An 18,087-nucleotide genomic window follows, 5' to 3' on the forward strand; every position below is an offset into this window, starting at 1 on the left:
GTTGCCATCACCTGAACCAACTTCTGAGTATCTGTACCAACCTCTGAGTGAGTTGCCATCAAGGACAACACTTGAATCATAATGCCAACAATCTCCCCCTTTGGACTTGATGGCAACCACTACACCAAGTCACTCTCCCCCTTTGACATCAAGGGCAAAGGGCGGATCAAGATATTCTCTTCTTTGGTATACCTTCTGCTGTCCATACTCCCCCTGAGTACTTGCTGAAATCTCCAACTATGCTCCCCCTTTGTGTATGCCAAAGTGTACCAATCTATCCATCCTGCTCTTGCTGAATTGTGCTGTTCATGCTCCCCTTGACTGTAGGCAAGATCTGCAAAAGATGTTCTTCAAGAAGAACAAGGACTTATACATTATAGAAGACCTTCCTATCACCAAAAAACTCAACATACATTCATCGTTCATCCCAGGCATAGTGGGGAAACCAACATAGGCCGTTACATGACCTTGACACCATAAAAGAGATATCACAAGAGATACATGACATAGAGACGAAATATCTAGACCAAGACTTATGAAAGCCACCAACAGCATCATGATATAAGCATCAGCCTGCAATACCATTCCTAAACAGTAAGATGTATCACTTATCTTCATAGACTTTATCAACAACTTCTAACCATAATGCCAACAATGCATTATTTGAAGAATATTCTCCCCCTGAGTGTGAGCCAACCATGTCTGAACCATTTCCTGAGTCTGTTCTGCTCCCCCTGAGCCTGAGCCAACCATGACTGAACCTGGGTCTGTTCTGCTGCCCTTTCTCCATATAACCATCTGTTCTGCTGCCCTTTCTCCATATACGCGACTTTGCAGCATGTAACTCGCGTATATACGCGACTTGTCTTCATTATCTCAGCGTATGCAGGATGGAATACTGAATCTCATCACTTTCAGATTCCCCTGTGTCTGTTATGTCAGCTGACTGAGTTGTCCCACACCTTTCTGTCTCTGTCTTCTTCAATTCCTGCAACTGTGATGATGTATGGTCCCCTTGTCTTGAATTTTGAAATCTGCTTCTGCATTCCCTTGCTTTATGACCATAGTTGTTGCATGTATAACACCTTATATTTTTCATGTTCCTTCTATCACAATCAATTGCTTTGTGTCCATATGCATTACAGGCAAAGCAATACCCTCTGAAATACCTGGGATGAGATGATCTTTCTTGAACCATTCTACTTCTGCATCTGGCTGCAACATGTCCAAGATTATGACATACATAACATTCAACTTTATTCAGCGGAGGAAATAATCGTCTATCACGTCCATAGTTAGGAGTAAAGGATCTTCCTTGAGGAATTTCTTTTCTTGGTTGTTCCTTGAGCATTTCAGATTTCTCATTAGAGTTTCTTGTCTCACCTTGTGAACTAGATTCACCTTCAACATATTCATGAAAACCAAGACCAGTCTTGATAGCAGGAGATCTTTGACTATTAAGAATATCATCCAAGACTTTAGAACTATCTTGAAATCGTAAAAGCTTATCCTTTTCTTCTAGTTTACCTTTCAAGATATTTACCTCAACTTGATGTTGTTCTTCCTTTTTCAGATACTGCTTCCTTAGGTCTTCTTCAACTTTTCTCCCTTCTTCTACTTGTCGCTTTAGTTTGATCACTTCATGTTCTTGATCTTCAAGATCTTCTTTTAGAGAGAGGATCTTTGATTCAAGTCTCTGAATAGTTGTGCTCTGATCTTTTGCTATATCCTGCAATTTCTCCCTTACCCTGGTTTCTGTTTCCAATAGTTCTTTTAATTTGGCAGCTTCTTCAGTTTCTGCATTCTTCTCTTCATGTGCCATGAGACTTTTAATATCCTCGCTATCATTGGATGAAGCATTCTTCTTCTTGTGCGCCATGAGACTTCTAATATCTTCACTATCATTAAATGAACTTTTAATATGGGAATAATAGCTTCTACCATCTTCTTCATATATCCTTTCTTTGTTATGAGGACATCTAGCAGCATAGTGACCAACTCTACCACATAGAAAACATTTGAAAGGCAGCTTATCTTTGAACCGTCCAGTTCCCCGTTCAAGATTCTTGACAAAATTTACCTCATCTTCTTCCTCTGACACTTCGAATGCGGCCTCTGGTGGTACCTCTAGTCGCATTTCAAAAGCAGTTAAGATCCCGTGAAGCTGTGACATGGTAATTTTTCGCACATTCTCCTTTTCTTCTATGGCAGATACTTTAGAATCAAATTTAGTAGACAGAGATCTCAAAACCTTTTGAACTAAGACAACTTCCTCAAATTCTTCACCCAGATCCCTCATACAATTCACAATCTCATCCATACGCAGGAAATAATTAGCTACGCTTTCATTACTTCGCATCTTAAGAGTTTCATACCGGATTCTGAGAGTTTGAAGCTTCGCTATTTTTACCTGATCATCTCCTTCGTAGCTTGTAATGATTTTGTCCCATATTTCCTTAGCTGATTTGAGATGCATGATCTTCATAAATTCTGATTGAGTCAAAGTACTCAATAGGACATTAACTACTTTGGCATTGAGCTCATATTGCTTTTTCTCTGCTGGATCTGTAGGAGTTGCTGATGGGAATTTGTATCCTCCTTCTATGAGTCCCCAAACTTCTGCTCCAAGAGACTGTAGATATGCAGTGGTTCTTATCTTCCAGTGAGTAAAATTGTTCCCGTCAAAGACTGGTGGCCTGATGTGTGCCTCTCTTTCTGGATTAGCCATTTTGATGGATCTTTTCCTTCAAGCGATCAAGCTTCCTCTGAAGGACCTGCTCTGATACCAATTGTTGGAAATAATACTGAGAGGGGGGGTGAATCAGTATTATCAGATCAATAAAACCTTTTCAATTTCATACTCAGAAACATATACGCGACTTCAGTTAAGTGAACCCGCGTGTACACGCGACTGTGTCTAAAGCAACTAGCGTATATGCAGATATCTTATGATTCAGTTAATCTTATCTTCAGTAAATGCATCAGAACATTATTAAGCAATTTAGCAGTAAACAGGTGCAGTATAACAGAACAGAACATCACACAAGAGCCACACACATGAACACCATGATATAAGGTGGAAACCCAATGTGGGTGAAAACCACCTGCTGCAATTCGTCTCTTTCTTCTTTAATGAGAAACTTCTTTTACAATATACTGGTGCAGTCCTTTACCAGTATGCAGGCTACAACCTGCAGAGGGCTACAACCCTCTCTCTCGTTTTCCAACTACTTTTGGAAGGGAGCTACAACCCCCTCAGCTCTTGTACTAGCTGATCCATTTACTAGTACGTAGGTGCTGACCCTACAATCTTCAGGGACCACGTTTCATCAATTTTCAGACTGGATCCAAGAGTACAAAGCAAACATTACCGCAATACAATCGTCAACTTATACTTGCATCATAATTCATTAAACAACCCAATACCGAATCACTGAAACCCTGTCATCAAGAACACAGAACCCAAACCAGAATCTAGAACTCTGCAACAACCACCAGAATCAGCAACAACCTGAAATATCAACCCTTATCATGCATACGCTACTTCACTGTACCAAAACCGCGTGTATACGCGCTTTCTCCAAAGGCAACCCGCGTGCAGATCTAGAAATGATTACTTCTGCCTTTGCTGTCAGATCCGACCCTTGCCAAGCGTCCCGAACAGATAACCAACAATACCAGATCCTCTCACTGCGTCAGACACCCACACACACTTACTCTTTGCCTAGTGATCTTCTCCTTATATAGCCTTAGGCCTTGTTCAATACCAAGAGCCAAAACCATAGAAACACAATACCATCAACTTCAAAACTAGGGATCGACACGCCCGTCGAGATACAATGGTCCGAAACCATAGGCACAACTTCCAAGGACTAACCGCCATGGACCAAAGGTGCTTTTCCACATACACGCGCTTTTTCTGAAGCCAACCTGCGTGTACACGCGACTTGGGCTTAACAAACCTGCGTGTATGAACTTCCTTGGCAAGCTGTACTAGGATCTGTCTTCTGAGTAAGTTGCCATCACCTGAACCAACTTCTGAGTATCTGTACCAACCTCTGAGTGAGTTGCCATCAAGGACAACACTTGAATCATAATGCCAACATAAGTTTGTTGGTAGATGTCTCCTCCAATAGCATGTGAAGGGTATCTAGAAGGTCTTCAGGGACTCCTCAGAGTAGAACCAACTTTAGAGATTTAGGTTCAAGTGTGCACCTGGCTCGTTTATAGCTAATTTGGAACCTTTCCTCGTAGTCTTCTAAAGACTCATCATTTCCCATGGTCATCCGAAAGATTTCTCCCTTTGTTTCCTTTGACCTACAGTAGTCCCAGTATTTTTTGTTAAAGGCTTCTTGCATCTGAGCCCAAGTGGTGATACTGTTTCTAGGTAACCCCATGAACCAGCGTAATGCTGCATTCTTGAGGGTAGAGGGAAAGAGTTTCAACTTTTGCTTGTCTTCTGCATAGTCATAAGTTTGACAAAGGACAACAAACTCAAACAGGAAGGTATCAGGGTCTTCAGTGGTCAATCCATGGAAATGAGGTAAGGTTGAGGGACTTATGTTTTTCATTTTCATGTCCCCATTGGTCTCTCGGATGGGGAAGGTACCTTCTATTCTCTCATCATCTTCTCTACCATTTATGTTTTCAGCCATGGTCTCAAAAGGAATGTTTTCTTGCTCTTCTTCTATTATAGAATCTTTGTATATCTCAGGAGGTTCACCTATAGGTTCTTCTGGGTCATTGCCACCAAAGAAGAGAGAAGGGTGACTCAGTGAAGTAGTGGGGGTGTTGGGTAGGAATTTTTTGGTATTATCTCTATTCATACGAGGCATGAAAATATTTTTGGTTGCTTTTTCTTTTTTCTACTTGTACCTACAAAATTGAAACAGATGGAATTGCAATTAACTAAAATCTATTTCGTGGAAATGAAAATGCAAAATGAAAATGAAATTAGGAAAGGACTACTCTATTTTGCTGAAATCAAATTGCAGGAATGAAATGCTAGACTACACTTGCAGAATTGAAATGCTATTCTACGCTTGCAGGAATTGAAATGCTATTCTACGCTTACAAAATTGAAATGCTATTCTATGCTTGCAGAATTGAAATTGCGGAATTGAAAGGCTAATCTATGAAATCAAGAAGTGTCTAATTTACTTTTGCAAAAATGAAATTGCAGAATGGAACTGAAATAAACTACTTAGCAGAAGGTTGGAGTAGAAAAAATAGAATAAAATCAGCAATCACAAATACTCTGACGCTTCCCTCGCAACGACGCCAAAAATAATGGTGGGCTCCAGTATTACAGCAATAATGCTGCAACTCCTAGGACTCCCTTCTTTACTTTTATCAACCCGATAGTTCGTAACAAACTTGGAAGCGATGGTGCTGTATGCACAAGTACTAGCTCTTTCCGCGGCTGTGACTTAGTCAGCTGGCACAAGTCCGCTAGGAGCTTAAGCCAACTTCTATGAGCTCTTAGAAGAAGCTTTTAACTGATGGATGAAAGCTAACTCAAAGAAGGCTAATCTACTTGCAGAAAGAGATTGGAAAGCTAAAAGGAAACAAAAACCCTAGCAAACCCTAATTTTACCAACTAGCCCTACTAATGTAAGAAAGAGGATGCAAGCTACTGAAAGAGATGCCATTGACTTCTAGGAAGGTAAAATGCATGTGTTTATGCTACTTCGATAATGAAAACTGAAAAAAAAAAAAAAAAAAAAAAAAAAAAAAAAAAAAAAAAAACAAACAAACAAACATCTTTTTGTATTTTTGAATAAGTTGTCAGGATTATCATGCATGTGATTTTAACTGGTTTGTGACTGTGTAGAGGTGGATTGGCGAGAGGAAGTTCTTGTAGATGGTTGCGAAGGTTCAAAGAGGGCCTAAGGGGTCCCTATCACCCTTCCAGAGAGTTTCACCGAATTTGGCTATCAAGAAACCGCGTTCGTGAGCTTCTACAGGAAGTCTGCAGGGGTTCTACAAGATTTTCTGTATTTTCTACAGGATGTTCTGAAATGGGATTTTAGAGGGTGTATGGAGAGAGAAAGGTGGAGAAGTGAGTATGGAGGTAGGGTAAGGGTGTGAGGAGGTCCAGGACTTGGTGGATGGAGCTGAGGAGAGAGGAAGATGGGTGGATTTTTTCAAGGATAAGTGAAGCAATGTTGCACAAAAATTAGGGTTATGTGAGCAAATTGCAAATGTGAGGCAAGAATCCACATTAGGGGATGGAGAAGATGGGGTTGATGGAGTATGGGTAGATAGAGAAGTGGTACAGGTGCTCTGCAAGTTGTTTCTTCAACTGAAACAACGAAGACTTGGAAAATCAGAGACCTAGTTATGTTAACCTAATCTGATCTAGCTAACAGTAAAGAGAATGAAAAGAAGTTTATTTGCAATGAAACCATGTATAATAACTATGCAATGAAGCAATCAAGTATCTAAGCATGTAACCAACTTCTACAAATAAAAATCGAACACTAATGATTGCATGGCAAAGAAAAGACAATGTTTTTTGGGGGCAGCAAAGTCACCTTGATCCTAGCTCTTGATCCCACTGAGGGAGAGGTGAAATCGGAGGTGCTTGATGGCCTTTTTCTGAAGCTCTTCCCTATTAATAACCTATCAACTCAATCTGAACATAAAAAGCCTTTCTAATAATCAACAATGACCAGGTAATCAACAAGATTTTAATCTACTTAATAGAAATTATTTTGCAAAGACATAAAGAACAAATAACAATACATAAAGGAAGCCTTGGCACTTGGGTTGGGCCCAAACCCGAGAGCTACAGGCTCCTATGAAGAACTCATAGCTGATGCCAAATAGAGCTACTTTTCATTATCCAAAAATAATCATGTCACAAGAAAGTTATACATCAAGAGCTACAAAAACAGGTTGAGACAATGAGAGCACTATAGTGCAAAAGCCAACAGTTCCAAAAGTAAACTACGAAGGCTGAGACCTTCCTATTTATACAATACGAGGGTCCTAGTAGCCCTCCTTAACTCAAGGGACTCAACTATTCAAATTGCCAGTAAACAGTCACTCTTCACAAAGCTGCTCGGCTGCCTTTAGGATTCGTTTTGGTGGCCTACTGAGCTCCGAGTTAAGGGTGGAGATTTCGAGGAAGGGCCATTTAATGCAAGAGACAACCTCCCTACGAATCCTCATATTTTCTTCCTCATGCTTGGCTATCACCTGGCTCATAATTGCTTGGCTTTGCTCCAAAATTTGTCCAAAAAACCTGAAATAACCACGTATTAGCCTCCTTGGTAAAGTGACCACCCTTATTCGTTCAAATAACATAAACATACTCAAAAAACATGCATAATATATGAAAAATGGTGGATTGATCAAGAAAAATTAGGCAAAATGAGCCTAATAAGTTACCCAATTCGGGGCTCATCAACTCCATCAACATGCATGCCTGACTGACCTGCTAGATAACCTCGACACACCCCATTCCAATGAACCGCCGCGTCCCTTCATGTGCATCGTTGCACCCATGGGTTGGCTCCAACACTTAGGTGATTACACCCATCGCCACACATCACACACCTGCCCGTGTCCTAACTTGTTAACACATGGTCACCTCTTTCATCCAAGCACCCAACAAGGGTCGCTCGCGTGCCTTCCATGGGTGACTCGCCCATCGTGCATGTGTCAAGGGGCATGCACCCTTCCCAACATGATGCGCCCTCTATGAGTGCGCCCATCACCATCTCACATAAGCGAATGCCATGCCAAGTCTTCGCATATAATCGAATGCTCACCTGAGTCGCATATAACCAAACACTGACGCCTGTACTATGGGTTCAGTCTTTCAACTCTCTCGGGCACTCCTGACTCAAATACCTAACACCCCAACCCCCCCAAGTATGTGGTAGAGGGTTCCGGTGCGATGGGACATGGCAACAATAGATTTTGCACACTTGGGAAGCTATCATCACGGCAGCATAGGGAAACTCTGCTTTCCTCGCACTTGGATGACTCTCGTCGCAACGGGGCATGGAAATCCCAAGTTCTAGAGATAGACCAGGCAAGAGGATTCCACCCCGCCGCAAAATGGAAACGCCGAGTTCGCAAGACTTGGGCAATTATTCAACATTCCGCAACATTGAAACCATGATTTCCATAAACTTGGGTGATTTCAGTCATGTTGCGACATGGAAACCAAAGTTCCCTGCACCAGAGTTGTGGTTTTCGCCCGGACGGGAGATGGAGACCCCATAGGTTCCCGAAATTAGGCAGTTTCCCTCATGCAACGAAACAGAATCCCTCGGGTTCCGTGGGCTTGGGCGGTTCTCTGTCATTCTACGGGATGGAAACCGAGTCCCCTACACCGAGGTCATGGTTTTTGTTGTGGCAGGCATGGGCAGTTTCCCATAATTGGGTGGTTTCCATCATGCCATGGAATGGAAAGCCCCATGTTCAGTAGACTTGGGCAGTCATTCCCTGTCATGCGATGACATGGAAACATGAAGCTCCCAAAACTTGGGTGCTCATTCCCTGTCACGTGATGACATGGAAACCCAAAGCTCCCCAGACTTGCATGGTAGTTTTAGCCGTGACGTGAGCGACATGGGAACCCCGTGTTTCCCAGACTTGGGTAGAAATTTTTGTTGTGACGTGAAAGGGAAACCCCGTGTGTCCACTAACTTGGGTAGCAGTTTCCATCACGCTGTGAAATGCACACCCTGAGTTCCTCAGACTTTAGCGGCTTTTCGTTGCCCCATGACATAGAAACCCCAAATTTTGGGCGCGGCATGGAAACCCCAAATTTTGGGTGCGACATGGAAACCTAAAATATTTTTTGTGCCTGGCGGAAGCCCCAAATTTTGGGTGCCAGGTGGAAACCCAAAATTTTGGGCACGACATGGAAACCCCAATTTTTTTTGCACCAGGCAGAAGCCCCAAAATTTAGGCGCCAAGTGGAAACCCCAAATTTTGGGCACCGGGGTGTGGCATGGAAACCCCAATTTTTCCCATGCTTGGGCATCGGTGCGTGGCATGGAACCCCAATTTTTCCCATGCTTGGGCACTAGGGTGCGACATGGAAACCCCAATTTTTCCCATGCTTGGGCACTAGGGTGCGACATGGAAACCCAAATTTTTCCCATGCTTGGGTGCCTTTTTCTTTGCAATGTGGAAACCCCAAAATTTGGGCACCGGAGCATGGCATGGAAACCCCAATTTTCTTGGGCTTTAGTGCCTTTTCTATCATAGTGTCGAAACCCCAAATTTCCCACCCCCAAGCAATAAAAAATTGTCGTCTGGAGGAAGAGGCAAAGGTGCGAGAGTGGGAGGGTTGTCCAAATTTATTTGTGACAAGAGCGAAGCTCTAAATCGAGGCAACGAAGGGTTGAATTTAAGTGGATCATGGTAGCAAGGCCACTCTGCCACTTACAATACCTCGTTGCATATTTAAGTCGTCTGCAAAGGATTCTTCTCAATGACTGTTTGGAATTGATCTTCAAAGTTTCCCCGACCGAGATGCTTCACGGTCGCGGTTTGCAAATGACACGAGTCCCTGGGGTTGACAAAGTGACACCCCTACTGTGGGTCGAGATACATTCGAAGAGTGACATGCACCACTTCTAGTGTGGATTCTAACTTAGAGGTGTTCAGTGATAATCCAACACATGGTAGCTTCACACCACTGGATTTTCAACCAAGCGCAATGACCAATTGTGTGAGTCAATGGTTCCTCTCGTACTAAGTTTAATTACTATTACAGTGTAGTTCATCAGTAAGGTAAAACTAACCTATCTCACAACGGTCTAAATCCAGCTCACGTTCCCTATTGGTGGGTGAACAATCCAACACTTGGTGAGTTCTGCTTCACAATGATAGGAAGAGCCGACATCGAAGGATCAAAAATCAATGTTGTTATGAATTCTTGGATGCCACAAGCCAGTTATCCCCATGGTTACTTTTTTTGGCACCTCTAGCTTCAAGTTTTGAAAATATAAAGGATCGATAGGCCATGCTTTCACGATTTGTATTTGTACTAAAAAACAAAATGAAATGAGCTTTTACTCTTTTGTTCCACACGAGATTTCTGTTCTCATTGGGCTCATCTTAGGACACTTGCATTATCTTTTAACAGATGTGTTGCCCCAGCCAACCTCCCCACCTGACAATGTCTTCCGCCCGGATTGACCCGCCGAAACATGCCTTAAGGCCAAAAATAGGGGTAGTGCCCCATCTCCGCCCCATGGAATAAGTAAAATAACGTTAAAAGTAGTGGTATTTCACTTGCGCCGAAAACAACTCCCACTTATTCTACACCTCTAAAGTCATTTCACAAAGTCAGACTAGAGTCAAGCTCAACTGGTTCTTCAATTTGAAATTTAGAGAACTAGGCAAAAATCACATTGCATCAGCATCCAGAGGGACCATCACAATGCTTTGTTTTAATTAAGCAGTCGGATTCCCCTTGTCCATACCAATTTTGAGTCGACTATTCGACACCGACGGAAAAGCCCCCAACAGGGGGCATTCTACACCTGTAGCCCAATTGAAACGCGACTACCCACCCTCACCACTAGAGCAGCTTGGGTAGACTGTCGTAAGCCCACAAGTTGAGGGTGCAGACCCCTAGGCCCAACCCTTAGAGCCAATCCTTTTCCTGAAGTTACGGATCTGTTTTGCCAACTTCCCTTACCTACATTGTTCTAATGACTAGAGGTTGTTCACCTTGGAGACCTGATGCAGTTATGAGTACGACCTGGCATGAACGATACTTGGTCCTCTAGATTTTCAAGGATCGTGAAGGGCACACTGGACACCACAAGATGTGCAGTGCTCTTCCAGGTGCTGGACCCTATCTCTAGGTGAACCAATTCCAAGGTGGCAAGCTATTAAAAAGGAAAGATAACTCTTCCTGGGGCCCCCAATGACGTCTCCATATTTCCTAACGTTTCCACCCACCGCCATGTCTCGGTTTGGGAATATTAACCCGATTCCCTTTCGATGCTCATGCAGAGTGCACCCTTGATACAAGTCTTCCCCATCTCTTAGGATCGACTAACCCATGTCCAAGTGTTCTTCACATGGAACCTTTACCCACTTCAGTCTTCAAAGTTGTCATTTGAATATTTGCTACTACCACCAATATCTGCACTAGGGGTTGATCCACCCAAGCTGAAGCCCAAGGTTTCTCAACGACCCCCACATCCTCCTATGAGCCAGTAAATTTCTCCGACGATCAAGTATAGGTTGCGCGCTTTAGTGCCATCTATTTTTGGGGCTAGTTGATTTGGCAGGTGAGTTGTTACACACTCCTTAGAGAATTTCGACTTCCATGACCACCATCTTGCTATCTTAATCAACCAACAACCTTTGTCGGATCTAGGTTAGCACGCAATTCGGCACCATAACTCCACTTTTGGTTCATCCCACATCGCTAGTTCTGATTACCAAAAATGGCCCACTTGGAGCTCTCGATTCCACAACGCGGCTCAATGGAGCAGCTGCACCCTATTACCTATTTAATGTTTGAGAATAGGTCGAGGGTGTTACGCCCCCGATGCCTCTAATTATTTTCTTTACAAGATAAAACTTGCATGTGATCTCTAGCTATCTTGAGGGAAACTTCAGAGGAAACCAACTACTTGATGGTTTGACTAGTCTTTTGCCCCTATACCCAAGTCAGATGAATGATTTGCATGTCAGTATCGCTATGAGCCTCCACCAAAGTTTCCTCTAGCTTCACCCTGCTTAGGCATAGTTCACCATCTTTTGGGTCCCAACAGGTGTGCTCACACTCGAACCCTTCGCATAAGCTCAAGTTTGGTCTATGATGCACCCCCCAGAGAGCGGATCTCACTCATCAACTTCCTTAAGCCTCGAAGGTTTTCAAACCCGCTGACTCACACACATGTTACACTCCTTGGTCCGTGTTTTAAGACGGGTTGAATGGAAAGCCCGCTAACCAACACAATGAGCCCACAGGTGCACACAGTCCACCACAAGGGCACTCACTTCATTCCTTGACCACCGCAATGGCAAACCGATAGGAAATAATCCACTCGTGCTTGTGATGATGCAGCAGCCCCTATTCCTGAGCTGTTCCACATCTGACTGAGATGCATTGATAGCCTCCATCCTCTTCCCTCCCAACGCTTTCAAGCACTCTTTAACTCTCTTTTCAAAGTCCTTTTCATCTTTCCCTCTCGGTACTTGTTTTCTATGGGTCTCTCGCCCGTATTTAGCCTTGGACAAAATTTACCACCCAATTAGGGTTGCATTCCCAAACAACCCGACTTGTCGACAATGCCTCATGATGCGGTAGGGTCCCGGCCTGATGGGGTTGTCACCCTCTCAGGCGCCCCCTTCCAAGTGACTTGGCCCAGGTCCACCGCTGAGGATGCTTCTACAGCCTACAATTCAGGCGACTTGCCGCCCAATTTTCATTGTGGGCTATTCCCTGTTCACTCGCCGCTACTAGGGGAATCCTTGTATGTTTCTTTTCCTCCGCTTAATTATATGCTTAAACTCAGTAAGTGTTCTTGCCTGAGCTGAGGTCGCAAAGTTGGAGCTAAATCCACCCTACTCGATGGGAGGACAAGGGAGAGCAAAGCAAGTTCGAGCGATGCCACACAAAGCCTGCATCAACGAATGTCGACTGCCCATCCAAGGGGACAAGATCACCGCTCGCCGACACATGCCACGAAACATTGCTTGAGGTATTTTATCCAATCACACTGTATTGGGCATGGACGACCAGCTCTGCTGCTCCCTAACATATTACAGGGAGCGTGTTTGAATGGGATGTGATGCCCAGATAGACATGCCCTCGACCGAGGCCTCGGGCGCAAATTGCATTCGAAAACTCAATGATTCACGGGATTCTGCAATTCACACTAAGTATTGCATTTTACCACGTTCTTCATCATAACAAGAGCCAACATATCCGTTTCCAGGAGTTTTTTCCACGTATTACTGAAAAATATGCCACAACACTGAATAGGGGCACCCCCCACAACAAATGTAAGGCTAAGGGCCAAAATTAGGAAAGGAAGAAAAATGCATGAAAGAAAGAGAAACAAAGGTGTCTACCCCCCTCACAGGAGGAGGCTCAAACAGAGAACAATATCCTTCAGCCCCACACCCTCGTAAAAAGGGGGGAAATGCATGGAACAACAATCGAGAAGGACTATGGTGGCCACCTTGGGAGCTCATACTGCTTTTAATCCTTCCCGAACACCAGTCCACAATAATTCCCCATTTTCTCCGTAAAGCTAGAGACCGAAAGGAAGAAGGGAAGAAAACAAGGTGAAAGAAATAGAGATCAAATGTGGCTATGGCTCCCGAACCCCATGCCTTCACAAAAAGGGTGGAATTAAAGGGGACGATGATCGAGAAGGACTAGGGTGGCCACCCCGGGAGCTCGCACTGTGTTTCATCCTTCCCAAACACCAATCCACAACAATCCCACCTTTTCTCCGTAAAGCTAGGGGCCAGAAGGAAGAAGGGAAGAAAACAACATGAAAGAAAGGGATATCAACCATGGATACCAGCTCATAAGGGGAGGCTTCAAACAGAGAACAAGCTTCCCCAACCCCGTGCCTTGGCAAAAAGGGGGGAACTGCATGGGACGACAATCAAGAAGGACTAGGGTGGCCACCCTGGTAGCTCGCACTGCATTTCTTCCTTCCCGAACACCGATCCACAACAATCCAACCTTTTCTCCATAAATCTAGGGGCCAAAAGGAAGAAGGGAAGAAAACAACATGAAAGAAAGAGAGATATCAAATGTGTCTAGAGGTTCACAAGGGGGAGGCTCAAACAGAGAACAAGCTTCCCTAACCCCGTGACTTCGGAAAAAGGGGGGAACTGTAGGGGACGAAAATCGAGAAGGACTAGGGTGGCCACCCTTGGAACTCGCACTACTTTTCGTCCTTCCTGAACACCAATCCACAACAATCCCACCTTTTCTCCATAAAGCTAGGGGCTAAAAGCAAGAAGGGAATAAAACAACATGAAATCAAGAGATATCAAACATGGCTACCGACTCACAATTGGAAGCCGAAATAGAGAACAAGCTTCCCAAACCCCATGCCTTTGAAAAGAGAGGGGAACTGTAGGGGATGACGAATGAGAATTACTAGGGTGGCCATCCTGAGAACTCACACTGCTTTTCGTCCTTCCCTAACACCAATCCACAACAATCCCACCTCTTCTCCATAAAGATAGGGGTAAAAGGAAGAAGGGTAGAAAACAACACCAAAGAAATAAAGATCCCAAGAAAAGAGAGAAGCTCAACAGCATATCAAGTAGATGTCCACTAACCAAAAAGAAATCAAACAAGGCACTCGATAAAAAAGCATCCCACCTCTTCACCCTCCCACATACATTACAGCACAACACCCTTTCTAGCTTACACCATAACAAACAACCAAGCAAATAAATCACAACCTAAACTTGACCACTAGAAAAGACAAGGGCTCTGATGAGAGTAGTGTCTGGAGCACATTATTGAGAGGTAAACAACCCCCCAACCTAGCACAAGGCTTCAGACGACAAATAGACTACTAATAACCAACCCACCCTGCTATTTCACCCCTCCGTGTACAAAACACCCAACAAAATTTCCAGCGAGAAAGTCAATGGGGGTCAAGAATCAAACTCCAAAGAGGATTTGTCACAGGCCAACACTCAATGCTGGAGAAATCCATGGGCCACAAATACATTGATGGTGCAAGGCCACTAAAGAGAGGGACATCCACAAAGCGCACACCACGAAACAAAGAAATGACCAAGTCCCACAAAAAACCCACAATCCAAAGGGAGGAACAAAGACACAACCTGCTACTTCTTTTTTCCTTAGAAGGGGAGTGGCTCATGAGAGGACGAGGAATTCCCTCGATGGCAAAGGCATGAGATAATATTTCCACCCTCATTCCCATTGGTGGGGAAAATTGTGATCTTGATGGAGCTTAGACCGAGGGAGGGTCTTTTCATTACCTAGACACCCAACCCTTCCACGAGGGCATATCAAGGAATAGTCGGGAGGACTAGGGTGGCCAGCCCAATGAGTTGAACCACTCTTCATCCATCCCATACTGACCCCACCCTAACAATTTCCCCTCATGGAAGGTTTGAGCTACCAAGCACGCGCACAACCACTCCCTCGACCCAACCACCAGCAAAAAATCTCACCCAAGCAACACATCAACCACCGCTGCCTTTTCGAGAGAACCAACTATGGAAGCCCACACCCTTGGCCCATGCCTTCCAACAAATAAAATACTGAGCATTCCTGCTACGAATGAGTCTAAATTTATCCAGCGTATTTCCCAAGCACCTCAACTGCAGCAACCATGCCTGGCCGAACAGATCATCGGAAGGGCTCCCAAGAAACAAGCTTCCAAACCCCCTACAGAAACACATTGGGGGAAAGAAAAACAAAGGATGGGTGGGACAAGCACAAGCATGGCTTACAAGCACACACACGAGAAAACAAGCATTACCTCACGACAAGTAACCAACAATGTCCCTGCCAAACACCAAACCCGCACCCCTAGAGACACACCACACAATCCCACATTGCAATCGAAACCCAACCAACCCGAACCAAAAAATAAAACCCTTGCTATCAATGATCCTATTGCAGGTTCACCTACGGTAACCTTGTTACAACTTCTCCTTCCTCTAAATGATAAGGTTCAATGAACTTCTCAGGATGTCGATGGTGGTGAACCACCATCATCAACGCAATCTAAACACTCCACCATATTATTCAATTGGTAGGGGCAACAAGCGATGTGTATAAAGGGCAGGGACCTAGTCAAAACAAGTTGATGACACGTGCTTGCTAGGAATTCCTCATTGAAGACCAATAATTGCAATGATCTATTCCCATCACGATGCAATTTGAGAAGATTTCACGATCCTCTCGAACTAGGAAGAAAAACTCATTGTCTACACCAGTGTAGTGTGCGTGTGACCCAGAGCATCTAAGGGCATCACAAAACTATTATTGCCTCAAAATTCCATGGTCTAAACGTTCATAGTCCCTCTAAGAAGCTAGCCGCGAAGGGGAACCTCCACGTAGCTAGTGAGCAGGCTGAGGTCTTGTTCGTTAGTAGAATTAACTAGACAAATTGCTCGACCAACTAAGAATGGCCATGCACCACCACCCATATAATCAAGAAAGAGCTCTCATTTTGTCAATCCTTACTATGTCTGGACCTATTAAGTTTCCTCGTGTTGAGTCAAATTAAGCCGCAGACTCCACTCCTGGTGGTGCCATTCCATCAATTCCTTTAAGTTTCAAACTTGCAAACATACTCCCCCCGGAACCCAAACACTCTGATTTCTCAGAAGGTGTTGGTGGAGTCCTTAGAGCAACATCCATCGATCCCTGGTCGGCATCATTTATGGTTGAGACTAGAACAATATCATATTGTCTTTGAGCCCCCAAATTTCATTCTTGATTAATGAAAAAATCCTTGGAAAATGCTTTCGCAGTGTTCTATCTTTCATAAATCCAAGAATTTCACCTCTAACAATGAAATATGAATGCCCCTGACAGTTCCTATTAATCATTACTCTGGTCTCAAAGGCCAACACAATAGGACCAGACTCCTATCACGTTATTCTATGCTAATGTATTCAGAGAATAAGCTTGCTTTGAGCATTCTAATTTTTTCAGAGTAACGGCGCTAAAGCTGTGGCCCAAGCAATTAAGGCCAGGGCACGCCACTGACAAAAGGGATGGAAGGGCAGGTGCACAACGAGTAGGTGGATCAACCTTTACGACCCAAGATCCAACTACGAGCTTTTTAACTGCAACAACTTAAATATACACTATTGGAGCTGGAATTACCACGGTTGTTGGCACCAAACTTGCCCTCCAATGGATCCTGATTAATGGATTTAGATTATACTCATTCTAATTACCAGACTCGATGAGCCCAATATTGTTATTTATTGTCACTACCTCTCCATGTCAGGATTGGGTAATTTTTGCACCTGCTGCCTTCCTTGGATGTGGTATCCGTTTCTCAGGCTCCCTCCCCAGAATCAAACCCTAATTATATATCACCTATCACCACCATGGTAGGCCTCTATCCTACCATGAAAATTTGATAGGGAAAAAATTTGAATGATGCATCGCCAGCACAAGGGTTGCACGATCTGTTGAGTTACCATGATTCACCGGAGAAGCAAGAAAGCCCGCGTCGCCCTTTTATCTAAAAAATGCATCCCTTCCAAAGAGTTAGAACTTGGTGCACGTATTAGCTCTAGAATTAATACGGCTATCCAAGTAGTATGGTACCATCAAAAAAGCTATAACTGATTTAATGAACCATCCACAGTTTCACAATCTAAATTAGTTCATGCTAAGGCATGCATGGCTTAATCTTTGAGACAAGCATATGACTAATAGCAGGATCAACCAGGTAGCACCCTCCCACTTCAAAGGGCATTCTGGGCACTTTCTTACCAAGAGCCAACCTGAACACCCAACAAGTCAAAGAGATATCAAAATATCATGTAAAACTTTTATGCCTTGCACCTCTTGCATCCCAAGAAGGAAGCACACGTAACATGCCAAGGACATTGCGAGCTAATGGGTAGACCTGTCGAGCCACAATGCACCAAGGCCACTTCAAAGTTTGCAACCATGCCCCAACTAACAAGAAAATGATCAATCACTCACCCACTCCCTTAGAAATGCCTCCAAAAGCCTCCACGCCATGCACTGAGGCCACCTAGGAGTCCACCCGGATAGCAGCAACGGTGGAACTCAATCTCCTGATCGCTTACAATAGCCTCGATGTAAAGGAAATAAATGTAGAACGACCAACCATGCAGGCTCTATATTATAAGTGAGCCCCAACCCTCCCTGTCCCACATTGAGGCCACCTAGGAATCCACCTGGACAGCAGCAACGATGGACCTCAACCTCCCAATCGCTTGCAGTAGCCTTGATGCAAAGGAAAAGGAAGGAAATAAAAAGAGGATGATCGACGTAAATCCTATCATAGAGAGGCCATACAAACCTCTACACCTCACATCGATGCCACCTAGGAGTCCACCCGAACATCAACAATAGTGGACCTTGATCAG

The 18,087-nt window shown here is 44.0% G+C and overlaps 1 non-coding gene and 2 pseudogenes across 1 annotated transcript; all 3 read right to left on the reverse strand.

Annotated features, from left to right (window-relative positions):
• Nucleotides 1–9,346: 9,346 nt before the first annotated feature.
• On the reverse strand, nt 9,347–12,536 carry LOC149168430 (25S ribosomal RNA; annotated as a pseudogene).
• A 247-nt stretch (nt 12,537–12,783) lies between these two features.
• LOC149168431 (5.8S ribosomal RNA) lies at nt 12,784–12,937 on the reverse strand. Its single transcript, XR_016259986.1, has one exon. It is a non-coding gene; the product is annotated as a 5.8S ribosomal RNA (ribosomal RNA).
• Nucleotides 12,938–15,608: 2,671 nt separating this feature from the next.
• Nucleotides 15,609–17,420, reverse strand: LOC149168432 (18S ribosomal RNA; annotated as a pseudogene).
• Nucleotides 17,421–18,087: the final 667 nt, after the last annotated feature.

This window comes from Pinus tabuliformis, chromosome 4_2, assembly GCF_031772625.1.
Source record: "Pinus tabuliformis cultivar Carrire ecotype Pingquan chromosome 4_2, CPIR1, whole genome shotgun sequence".
Lineage (NCBI taxonomy): Eukaryota > Viridiplantae > Streptophyta > Pinopsida > Pinales > Pinaceae > Pinus > Pinus tabuliformis.